Here is a 12,719-nt window from a genome sequence, read left to right on the forward strand (position 1 = left end):
TGTCCTATTGGTTATCCTCATTCCACCAAGTTTCTGTGATGCCTATTATATCAATATCCTCATTTAATATGAGGCACTCTAGTTCACCCATCTGATTATTTAGACTCTAGCATTGGTATATAAGCACTTGAAAAACTTGACATTTTTTAGCTGTCTCCCACTACATGATGTAATTGAATGAGACTTTTTTCATTTGACTGTTTTATACTTAGTGGAACAACAGGAGACCTTAAGAGAGACATGCTCTAGAATACCCCATAGCACAATGGCTAGGGCACTCCTGGAGATGAGACTCAAATTAAATACCTGTTCCATATCAGGCAAAGGGTAAACTTGACGCTGGGTCTCCCAAATCTTGGGTGAGTGCTTTAAGCACAAAGGGGTCACCACCTCTTCCAGCTATTTTGTGATCAGCGCCAAAGTCCACTTATGACTTCAGCAAATTTGTCAATTCAAATATTTTTGGCCAACCACAACTGCATGTGTCTGACATTTTTTTCCCAGCTCTAGTCATTAACTGGGCCATTCAATTAGAATCTCCAACATATTCCACAAATCCAAGTTTACACAAGCATAGAACTACAGTAAGAGACTGAAAAAATTCTATTCCTTCAATTCATTTTACTCCCAGTGCAGATTTTTCTTTATAATAGTTGTTCCCAAGCTTTTTTCTAACTGTATGTGTGTTTTTTTATGTGACCCACCATTATATATATGCACTCTCTGCTCTGGCATTGAAACCCTAATCCCAGCCTTGCTTGGAGCGGGGCTGAAAGGTGGTGGTGTGGGGTGGAGAGTGAGCATCCCCACACTCACATCAGATACTTCCATCCCTTGGAGCTGGGCTTAGTTCCTTGCTCTAGTCATTGCAACCTGGAGCAAAGGATTGTAGCACCCCACAGGTTTAACCTGGCCAGCCTTCCACCTTAAGGCAAGTGGCACTACATTTTCTGCCCCTCCCCACGTTGAAATATCCAGAGTGGGGAGCTAGGTCCAGCCCCATGGAAGGGGACCAGTGCTACGGGGTGAGTCTGCTCTCTACACTCCTCCTCTCCCTTCCCCCATGCCTTCCCTCTGCACTGAGCCAGGAGAAGTATGTTTGCCTAGGCCAAGGACCAGTGATGGATTAATTGGTCTCTGGATGTGATGACCCATCACCCAGTAATTGGTCTGGGATCACTGTTTGGTGAATGTTACTTTATGGCACACACTTGTGATTTGTCTGGATTTTTAAAGTCCCAAGTGAGGAGGGTTTCACTACTTTCCTCATGAGAGTAACAGTGTAATATATCTCACTATCAGAAAGTTATCTTTAGTTCACTAGACATGCTAATATTGATTAGAGTGTACTGGGCACCATATAGGTGGAATAAACCTAACCCTTCTGTTTCAATAGTATTATGCTTGTATAAAGGCCTGTTAAAACTACCAGAGAGGTAGCCGTGTTAGTCTGGATCTGTAAAAGCAGCAAAGAATCCTGTGGCACCTTATAGACTAATAGATGTTTTGGAGCATGAGCTTTCTTGGGTGAATACATGCATCTAACGAAGTGGGTATTCACCCATGAAAGCTCATGCTCCAAAACATCTGTTAGTCTATAAGGTGCCACAGGATTCTTTGCTGCTGTTAAAACTACCACTCTCTTGACAGTGTAACTATATGCAATATCATAGTTCTCGGGTTGACGTATTATAATCAGTAAACAGGGAAGATTACTCACCCATTTTACCATTATGAAGTTTTAAAGCTCTCTCAGACCGTACTCTGAGGTCCGCTCTCATAGTTCTGTATCTTTTGACCACATATGGACACTCAGTCATCACTGGACTGCGAAGATCCTCCTGACGGTTGAAATGACAAATCTGGATCTACACACAGAGTGTTTCTGCAGAATGGTGACAAGCTGAAATTGTGAAACAATAGCAGCAATCATACATGCCTCATAACTCAGCCATACACAAGCACAGGCCAATCCACAGCCTCAGAAGAGACACTCTGACATATAACAAAGAGCTGACAAAGGAGAGTGCTGTAAGTCATAAGGAACAGGTATGGATTACGAACAGGATGGCTGCCAGGCAACTCTCGGCCAGGGACACCTACATTCTACAAGGGCCAACTATCCTCGATCCCACAGGGAGACACCAAAAGAATGTACAAGACCATCTGGCTCAAGAGACTCTCTGCGACTATAAACATGGAGAAATCTACACAGACACATCCCAGGAAGCCCCACCAGGCGGTATTCGATTCTACTCACCCACAAGAATTCCATAAACCTGGAAAGCCTTGGAGCCCCATTATCTCAGGCTGATTGGCTACTCTTACAGAAGGATTATCTGGCTATTTGGAACTCTTTCCTCAGACCACTATGCCACCGAATCTCAGCTATCTCGAGACACCTCACAGGACTTCTGAGGAAACTACCAATGCATCGGTGAATCTCCTGAAAACCAATCCATCCTGGCCACGCAGGATGTGAAGCGCTTTTACACCAATATTCCACATCAGGATGGACTACAAGCGTGTCAGGAACGTATCCCTGATGAGGCCATAAGCACGCCTGGTGGCTGAAGTTTGTGACTTTGTCCTTCTCTCCATCAACATTTGTAGATTGGGGACTGCAACTTATAACCTTTCAAGTCACGCTATGGGACCCTCATATGACCTCCCTACAGTACACCAACATTCATGGCTGACTTGAACAAACACTTCCTCAGCTCTCATCCCCTAGCGTCCCCCTCCTCACTCTGTGTCATAATTGATGACATCCATCATATATATGACCTCTGGAAAAGGAGGCTCTTTGAAAGAAATTCCACTTGGATTGTTAAAAATTTCCACCCCACCATCAAGCCAGCCTTGGCCCAGCCACACAAGAGAATCACTCCTGACGAACTTACAGTGCATAAAATAAGTGATGAGCACATATAATATCCTACCCTAGTGCGCAGAAACCGTACTGACTGGCTAACTTACCAATAGCCTCCAGCTTCCATCCAGGAACACATATGATCCATCGTCACAGCTCAAGCCCTAAGAATACAACCAAATTTGCTCCAATCCCTGAGACAGTACAAACACCTACAAGATTCTTCATCAAGGACCTTAAACAACAAATACTGCATCTTGGGAAGGTAAGGAAACAGATGACAGAGCAAGACAGGTACCTGCAGAAATTACCTACTACAGGACAGGGCCCAACAAGGAAAATAACAAACACCAACTGGCCATATACATACAGACCCCCACTAAAACCCTCTCAGCTTATTATCACTAGCTACAACCTATCCTGGAAAAACAATCACTCACTCTCACAGACCTTGGAGGAGGCAGTCCTCATTACAGACAATCCCACAAACCTGAAGCAAATACTCACGCAGCAACTACCAGTACACCACAGAAAAACCAGAACCCAGGAACCATCCTATAGCAAACTCGTGGCTACTCCTGTTTCCATATCCTTCTAGGACACCCTCATAGGACCCAACGCACATCAGCCACACTCACCTGCACAAGGGTCATTTCATATTGCATGCTAACACAAGTCGTATCATATTTGTCCCGTCAGTCCCAGCAATGTCCTCCTGCCATGATACATTGGCCAAACGGTCAGGGATCAGTCCCTGGTAAAAAATAAATGGAACAAATCGGATATCAGGAAATGGGTAAACATACAAAAGCCAGTAGGTGAACACTATCATCTCCTGGAACCATTCTATAACAAGATTACAACAGTAACTATCTTGAACAAAAACAACTTCAAAAACATGCTTCAAAGAGCAAAACAGCAGACTAAAATTCGAATTTGCAAATTTAACACCATTAATTTGGGCTTGAATAGGCACTGGGAGTGGCTGGCTCATTACAAAAGCAGCTTTGCTTCTCCTGGAATTGACACCTGTTCATCTATTTTTGGGAGTGGACAACATCCACCCTGATCGAATTGGCCTGTCATCACTGGTTCTCCACTTGTGAGGTAACTCCCTTCTCTTCATGTGTCATTATATAATTTCTGCATCTGTAATTTTCATTCCATGCATCTGAAGAAGTGTTTTTTTACCCACGAAAGCTTATGCCCAAATAAATCTGTTAGTCTTTAAAGTGTCACCAGACTCCTTGTTATTTTTGTGGATACAGACCAACACGGCTACCCCCTGATACTTGACAAGTATATTGTAGCCTGGCTTCAGCCAGACAGTAATCCCAACTTCACTTCTTACTACTAATGCATCAAGGCCTTGATGCAGCAAAGCCTGTAAGGATGTTCTTACATTTAAACAGTCCCACAGTGAAATCATCAACAGTATTGTGTTAAATGGGACTATTCACATGCTTAATTTTAAGCACATGCTTGAGTGCTTTCTTGGACTAGTCCCTGAAAAGCAGCATAGTGTTCAGCCCTAGATTTAAAGCCTTTTGCTTTAGTCGCACAAATTGACCATAGATAACTACGTTTTTTACCACCTCTTTCTGGTTGGATATTTTATTTTTTCCTTTGACCTCTTTTGGCTGAGTGTTTCCTGCAGGATTTAATGCTCAACTTCAATTATTTTTGATAACTTTTGTACAGCACCAAAGCAGATGGTGATGGGTGCTGTGCTGTGTAAACAAAATTAATTTTAGTTTGTGAAATGGGGAAGAATGTGCACACATATACATCTTAATACCTATAAAGCTACATTTGAATCAATAAAACCAAGAATCAAATGAGTTTCATATTGTAAAGTAAGTATGTTGAAGATTTACCCAAAATCACAGTATTTGAATTCATCGCAAATCGAATTTACTAATTTACATTTTAAAAAAACTTTTTTGTTTAAATGTGACTTATTTGTATTACAGTAGCACCCAGAGACACTAACCAAGGTCAGGGCTGCATGGTGCTGGACACTATAAATAAATATAACAAAGGAGAATCCATGCCTTGAAGAGCTCATGATTCTAAAGACACAACACACTAAGGTGGGAGAAAGGTATTACTTGTATTCCCATTTTGCAGATGGGGAAGTGAGGCACAGAGATTAAATGACTCACTCAAGGTAACATAGAAAGTGTATAGCATAGACAAGAATTAAACCCCGATCACATGAGTCCCCATCAAGAGTACAAGCCTACAAAGTGCTATGCATTATGATTCTACTGTACTGTAAATAGGCCCATTAAATGGGAATAAGAATATGGGGACATTATAGCTGATATGAATTAACTATAGTTTTACTTTCAGTAAACACACGTATTTTTTGCAATAAGTATGGAATGGGATTACTTACATAGTGCTAAAATAAGTACTTTGTTTAGACTCTTGCAAGACTAAGCCACCAGTGCTTTAGCCACAAGGCCATTCTTTCTCTCCCAAAATCCCCAGTTACTCCTATTTCAGTTCAATAAAATTAAGGAAATCTTGTCTATTTGCTTTAGCAAGATGGAATTTAGGTACATTCCTGGTATAAAATCCTTTATAGGTTGACTAAGACAAGAAGGTGAATGATAGACAGACAGGTGGGATAAACAGAAGGCCCTAATCTTTATTAATTATGCCCTCGGGAGGGGTAGTATATTGCCTGGCCCAGCTCTCACGTACCAGGCATTTAATTGGTTGCAGCGTGGTTACAGGGCTTTTACCACAAACAAAACAACTTCTCAGAGTAGATCCTCTCCTTTCTAATCCACAAACTAAGTTCAGTTGCGAAACCTTCCCCCGCCTCCCAGTAGAAGAGAAGTGGATTGACAGAGGCTACAAGTCTACATTGAGAGAACCTTTCTCCGCAAAGACTTCAAGTTCCTCCCCCTTCTGGAAGCACAAGGTCAACTGCACAATCTCAAGTCTTATTTACCTCTGGGAGCCAGTCTATTTAGCCTTTACCAGCACTAGATGCTAGCCATAAATTGCAGCCAATCAATAATCATAAAAGCATTATATGAACTTTGAATCCTATTACATCTGTGGTCAGATATCGGCTCTGTGTGTGTGTTCATTCAGTGTGCTGTCCCAGCTTTGTGCAGATAACAGACCTCAATTAAACTGCCCAATAAATCCACTGACTCGGTTTTTAGCGAAGGCACCCAGCCAGGTTTATTGTCAATGAGGCACACTCTATAGGTCCACTAACACATGTATGCCCGTCACAATGGACCAGCTCAGTGAATGGCAAGAATTTCCATTCCCTGTGAGACACATCTTTATACACTGATAAACAAGTTACGTATTGCCCCTCTGACGTGTTTGGGTGCCCTCCCATTGCCTTGTATCTATTGAGTCAATCAAAACATCTCAGTCCATCATGCTGTTATCCTGGCCTTATCTTTGGGATGAGTCAGTGTGTTCCTCTTATCTTTGGGCAATGTGCTGGTATCGGGGTGTTCTGGTACTACCCTTCTAGAATATGTTTGCGTGAGTGCTCTGTGCCTAGTACCTCTTAGGAATGTGTGTTTCTGCAATATCAGCCCTATTCTTGCTCTGTTTTGTGAGCAGGTCCTGCCTAACTCACAGCCTAACTTTGCTTTATATCAACAAAGGTTTGACCACTACTTTAGCCCAGGCCTCAGGCCTCATAACAGGCTCTGACACAAGGGCTTTCATTTCAGGCCCTCTTCCTATTATAAGATCTAACCCAGCTGTGCTACCAGGAGGCTGCAAGGAAAGCAAAAATTCACCACGGTACGTGCCAATTTAGCCCAATGGGAAAACTTACTTCCTGACCCCTAAAATAGGCAAAACAGTCATATCTACAGAATCATAAGTGGCACAGTTCCTAATCTACAACTAAGGAAAGACAGGGCAGGGCAGCTAACCAGGCAAAGGCTTTTGACAAGCCTGGGCTAAGCTCAAATAAGCAAGGTGGAGCACTTAGCAGGCAATCAGCTGGCCGCAGCCCCATTTATGTAGCCAATAGCTAAGCAGAGAATCAAAGCTCCCTTCTCTGCCTTGTATGAATTTGGATTTCTCTCATTCCTTGCTGTCTAGTCAATCACTAAAGAAGTTTTTTCATAGTTAATTTATTTTCCTATGGTTTGCTCTTAGCCTTTCATTTTCAGTCTTCTCTTTTCTCTCTTTACCTTCTTTGGAAGCAAGGAATCTTTTTAACATCTACATTCTTTCCAAAAGAAATAAAATACATTTAAGAAGAAAGAAAAGGAAATCCTTCCAAGAGCAGAATATCAGCAGGAATTCCATGCAGGCACCTGCCAAGTTATAAAATTCAGCTCTGTAAGGATGAAAAATTACCATATATTCATGAGTTCTCCTTTGGAGTAATAGATATTTTCTTTTAATAGAAATTCTTTACTGAATAAGATTAATAGGCTTTCTATTGAACTCACCAGATTCTTTGAAACAGGATGATGGTGGAGGGGGAAGATTTTCTGGGCTTACTTGAATCAAGTAATGGAGTAAGTGTGAGAGAATTAATATGCATGAAAATGCATTAAGTAAAGGTTATAGTCCATATGCTTGATCTTTCATCTGTTGAAGTTGGAGACAAGAGCTCTACTGACTTCACTATGTTCAAGATCAGGTCCTATGTGCTCCTGGGTAGCAAAATGAACTCTTCAGCTTCAAAAAGCTACTGAAGCATAGGAATGTGCCTATTTATAGCTCACCTATGTTTCCCCAAACAAAAATAATAAAATTGCATTAGGGGTGAGTATATACATTTATAATTTAGGGTAAAATATATATCTTAACGGGACTTAGCTACTATCCCAAAAAAGCAGCATTATAAACCAGGAAACTCAGAATTGGTGTTAAACTTTAAAGAAATCCAAAGATGTTAAGGTGTGGAAATTCACAGTTAAGGCACCGAGGCAACCTTGATTCTGCCTTGGAGTGATGGCATGCAGTAACAGGCACATGGTTATGCTTACTGCATATTAGTGTTTGTGGTCCCAGATTCGATTAAATTGATTTTAAGAACACATTTGATTTTTTCATATTTTTAAGGGAGTGTTCCCCAAAAGGAATAGAGCCTGGACAGCTAAATTAGTTTATCCAAAAAACAAACACTCACAGAGGTTGCATCATTCTGAGATGAGGTTAAAGGTCTGTGACACAAATAGCTAAATTAGTATCTTCTCAAATTAAGTGATGCTTTTGACTTAACTGTATCTAAACACTTATAGAAATACATATAATATAGAAGCCATTTATTTCTCAAGCTCCTTTATTTCAGTTGCTCTCTAATTTAGAATATATGTGGAATTGTTTTTCAGAATATCATTTTGAGCCAAATTATTCTTAGTCACACCTTTGCATCTCCATTGATGTCAGCGGAGCAGCAGAATTTGGCACAATAACTCTTCCTTACTGAGAGGACGTGTGCAGACTTTCTTTAAATCTGCAACAGAAAACTTTTGAAAAGGCTGAAAAGGCTTTGAGAGAAGCTCCAAATGGAAGCAGAGTGACAGAGTCCTGCAGCTTTAGGGATAAAACGGTTACCCTTGCTCAATGTTGGACGAACACAATCCTGATGCTATATCATTATCACATGACAATTACTATATCATATAGGGTAAAACCTGTACTTATGACCACCTGCTCACTGCAGTTTCCGCTTACATATTAAAATTCTCAGTTCCTATCCCCTCCACTGTAATTCACTCTGAATTATGTGGCCAGCTGCATAACATGCTCCTGACCACCTGGTGCCCCACACTGCTGCCTACAAAGAATTTCAAAGATCCTGCTAGGACAGGTGGGACTGGAAAAGTTTTGTGGACCCCCTATTCTCCTTTCCTCACACATCGTCACAAAGATTAAGGTCTTACAACAGACTGAAAAAAACATTATACTAATGTTACCAATACAATTAAGTTTATCCTTAATGTTTTAGTGTGCATTATTGCCAACTCCATATTGTAAAAAGTCTGAGACAAGCCCCTCAAATAATTATTTATGTTCCTAATTTAATCCATTAAGCTAAAACACACAAAGGCACTCAGCAGGAAGTGAGTGTGCACATGAGGACACAGTATGGAATAGCTATGGTGCTTTGAATTCACTTATTTCACAATAACTTCCTTGTGTAGATAAGATAATTTGAGAGATTGTATATAAAATAAAAAGAACAGTGAAACCTGCTAAAATTAACAGCCCTTAGAATTCAACCCCACTTCATAACAATTGGCACAAGAGCCAAGAAATGGCTCATTGCAGCTCTAACTGTAACCTACTCGCCGATATCACTTATAATATAACCTTTCATTACACTGAGGGGTTCTCAAACATTTTCATAACATGGACCACATCTTAAGAGATATTGCTTTATAAACCTCTCTGTCCAGTTTGCACAGGCCAGTGCCTCTCCCACTCCTGATTGCATTGATCATCTGCCCTTCTGTTTGGGATTGCATAGCATTCTTGTAATAGCAACTATAATTGTTTACATGGAAAAGTAAAGTATTTTTAGATTTTTGCCACCGCAGTTTAGCACTGGAAAAAAGGAATAGAATCAAACACTCTGTGTATGAGCTGAAGTCCATTAAGTCATTATAAAGTCTACCATTGGTCCAATGGGCTTTGAGGAGTAGGGTCAATGGAGCACCTTTACTCTAGATGCACTAGTTTGAAGACCAAAGCAGTGCGATGGTAAATGATATTTCCCCCCTGTTAATTTATGTTAAAAGATTAACACACCTGCTTCTCAGGTCCCTTATACATGGTCTATTTTGTGATCAAGTAATTTTTTTTTAAAGTTTGTTGATTAAGATGAGTAACTTATATAAAAATAAAATTATCCCCATCTAGGGGATCTCATGGAAGCAGAAATTCCACTGCGGCAAAATGCTTTCATAAGCACTGCACAATTCAGGATATTCAGGTCATGAGAGTAAGAGACTTGGTAGCAATAAAGACAGACATAGCACAGGCTAGATTCATATGTGGTATGGACACATGCAATCCAAGTTTCTGTCAAGTAGATTTGCTATTGTAAAATAAGTCTGAATCCCAGCAACTCTCCACTGGTGTTACAAACTTGGAAGTTTGAGTAGATACTGGCAATTTCAGTTCAATTATCCATCTATACATGCTAGATATGTATATGGCCTCCATCACTGGAGTGTCTGAGTGTCTCTGTAATCTGAATAGAGGTTTTGGGACACGGTCAAATGCCCATCAGAAACTTAGATGATGCACTAAACTCATTTTAATTATAAACCTAAGCAAGAACTTAGTCTTCAGAAGTGCTAAAATAAAAATAAAAGTAGTGCATTAATCCAGTAACACACTTAGTTCTCAAGATTAATATATATAGAAATAGGAAAAGAGTGTAATTTCCTTGCTGTTGTCAATGTAAGTCTGTCCCTTAATGTGATTTAGCAGTTATTTTTATCTATTTTACCTTTCTGTTTCCATATAGAATATTCTTATCTTGAAATAGAAAGATCAAATGGAAAGATAGGGATAACTCCCATAAATCAACATTAAAGATTTAATATAAACCAACTATGGCAAGGAAAATTTATATTTTTCTGTGCATGACTTGCAGCACAGAAGTAACAATGAAACAGTTTGGCTGTTAAAAGTATGGCAATATATAGAACCTATCACATCACAAAGAGCAACGAAACCTTGGTAGTTGTAGTAGCTAAACAGGTCAAAGTGATATAGAATCATTTATGGAAGTTTGACTCTGAATTTCCTAATTTTTTTTCTGCATTTCAATCAGCCCATGAACATTTACTTTAATGCATAGGTTTAGTATTTAGTTTTCTTTTGAAGTAAAAAATTCTTCCCATTTCCTAGACTAACTAAACTGGCAACAACACTACCAAATACAATTAAAGGAAGGGGGAACATCTTTTTAATAGGTTCCAATTCTCTCATATGATGATGGCTGTCACTTCATAATAAAAGAATGTTGGTTTTAGGGTTTGTGAATAAGTACATTGCTGTAGGGTCCAATTTATGACTTATGCATAAATTGGACCCTACTTAGAGACAGCAGACCTGTTGTTGTTTCTGGAGAAGGAGATATTCTCAGTATAATTGAAGCTTCAACTTACATGGTACTTTGTTTCATGATCAAACCAGGAGTTATTTTCAACAAGCTTCAAACACTCTTCCCACACCCTCATCTTTTCCTGTTCTTCATCACCAATTAGTTCCTTCATCTCTCATTGACTTCCATGGGAGCTGAAGGAAAAGAACTGATGGCTGAATCTAGCTGTGTGTGTTTAATGCTGTACTGGAAGCCATTACCATTTCACTACTTTTATCTATTTTGCACTTAAAATACAAGTACACTGAGGGAAAAGAATCTACTTTGAGCATTTGGTTCTGAGATTGCTTAAGAAAATTTTGTAGCTGATTTTATGTTAATTTAACTTTTTTGTTTATGTAATAGGAATGCTTGTGGGGAAAAATGCAACAAAAGGAAAGTTTAAAGAAAATAAAAGGGGTTATAATGTTAGATTGAGATGAACTAAAGTTTTAGCTCCTTGTGCTATAGTTGTGGAAATTAATATGCAACTTTCTGACAGTGATATTTCCTCTTTATTATGTATTAAAAACATGATTTCTTTGGTATCATTGAAGATTGTGATAATGAAGTACAATGAACTTATTTGACAAAGTTTCAAATGTGCCTGGTGTGATGCATCCAAGGGGTACACCAGGTTGTGAGGCACCTCACTACCACTTTTCCTTAGCATGAGGAAACCATTTCTGTGCCTGCCATGGTCAGCACCCCAACTCTGCCAACTATGGGCAACACAAGCACTCCCCTCTAGACCTTGAAAGCCCTGATATTACTTTTCATGTTAGTGGTTGACACACTCCAACCCTTGAGCCATCAGACCAGCCTCTGGTCCACTGTATATTTGCAGTATTTAGAGATTCATTGCTTCCAAAGAAATGGTACCCCACAGCTTACCAATTCTACCTCAGATCATTCCTGTGCTTAACACCCAGAACTTATATATGATTATTATGAAATCAAATGTAAATTTATTTAACAAAGCACAGAAATTCAAGTACAGTAGTAGCAAGTAAAAGTATTGGAAACAAATGTTTACACATAAAGTCATAACGCACATTCTAGAGCCTAGACTTAATAACCAAGATACTCTCATGTTTTGTAGAGTATTGCTCACCCAAAATGTTTGCTCCATTTTACAGCCAAGCTTGGCTGTGACCCTCCTTTTATAAGATAAGCACACTGTCAGTTTGCCTGCTAGGTAAAGGATTCTATATGTTCTTTGCAGCCCAAAATAGACCAGAACAGTCTTTGTTTTTTATTCATAAACAGAACACCTGTTTATTTCATCCTGTAAATTTCATGTCTGGTAGATTTTGCAATCTTTCATTCTGCCCCTGCTCTGTATGTGAATAAGTTTATATTATGAGGCACTCTATGTAAATAGCCAGTCAGGGAGACTGGTATTTTCTACCTCCTGCCTGAAAGGAACATTTCTGTGGTATGTCACCTCCTGGTGACCTGTTTTATCTCCAATACCTTAAGAATATATTTTTATATAGATACATAACTCCTGAAACATTATTTCTACATACATTTTGCAATGATCATGACCATCAGTGTGCTACTGGCTTTCAGCAGAGACCTCATGTGCCACCCTAGAGTGAACTATTATGCATATATCCAACCCAGAGGATCCCTGTAAAACTCTATACACTTTCTGTGTCCTCAGTCGGTTACATCAAGGGGTCATAGCAGGACACTAGAAAACTTTCAAACTACAAAAATCTGTCACCTATTTTA

This window comes from Chelonoidis abingdonii, chromosome 5 (assembly GCF_003597395.2).
Source record: "Chelonoidis abingdonii isolate Lonesome George chromosome 5, CheloAbing_2.0, whole genome shotgun sequence".
NCBI lineage: Eukaryota > Metazoa > Chordata > Testudines > Testudinidae > Chelonoidis > Chelonoidis abingdonii.